Here is a 442-nt window from a genome sequence, read left to right as displayed (position 1 = left end):
CATAGCAGTAATGCAGTAACTCTCCTGGACAAAAATGACAAACACAATAACGTAACAATAACAGTAAGAGACACGGACAAAAAGCCAAACACAGTAGCGTGTAAACCAAATAAAGCAACAACAATACGGAATATGAAAACACGTCTCTTCGAGTCAGATGATGAAAATGAAATGCATGAATTTCGATCTTACCGGACTGACGACCCAAAACGTCATGCATTAAGATCTGTTACTTACTGGCAGCGCTCCATGCAAGGCATCGACATTAGGACACGCACTCTTTCGTGTCACCCCCCCTCCTATACAGTCACGCACATGGACCCTGTTCGGTTATTCATTTGTGCATTAATGTGGTGTCAGACTCAGGCTTTCCCAAGGACCACACGTCAGTTATGGAGATCGTGTCAGGGCCAAGGCTACCAAACCAGTATATGTATCTCTG

General features: G+C 44.1%; 1 protein-coding gene across 1 annotated transcript in view; it reads left to right on the top strand.

Annotated features, from left to right (window-relative positions):
- Positions 1–442, top strand: part of LOC119593349 (obscurin-like) — a gene marked incomplete at its 5' end in the record, with an annotated part of 19,749 nt that overhangs the window by 5,674 nt on the left and 13,633 nt on the right.

This window comes from Penaeus monodon, chromosome 32 (genome assembly GCF_015228065.2).
Source record: "Penaeus monodon isolate SGIC_2016 chromosome 32, NSTDA_Pmon_1, whole genome shotgun sequence".
In the NCBI taxonomy this organism is placed as follows: Eukaryota; Metazoa; Arthropoda; class Malacostraca; order Decapoda; family Penaeidae; genus Penaeus; species Penaeus monodon.
The sequence above is the reverse complement of the archived record's forward strand: the minus strand, read 5'-3'. Positions and strand labels throughout refer to the sequence as shown.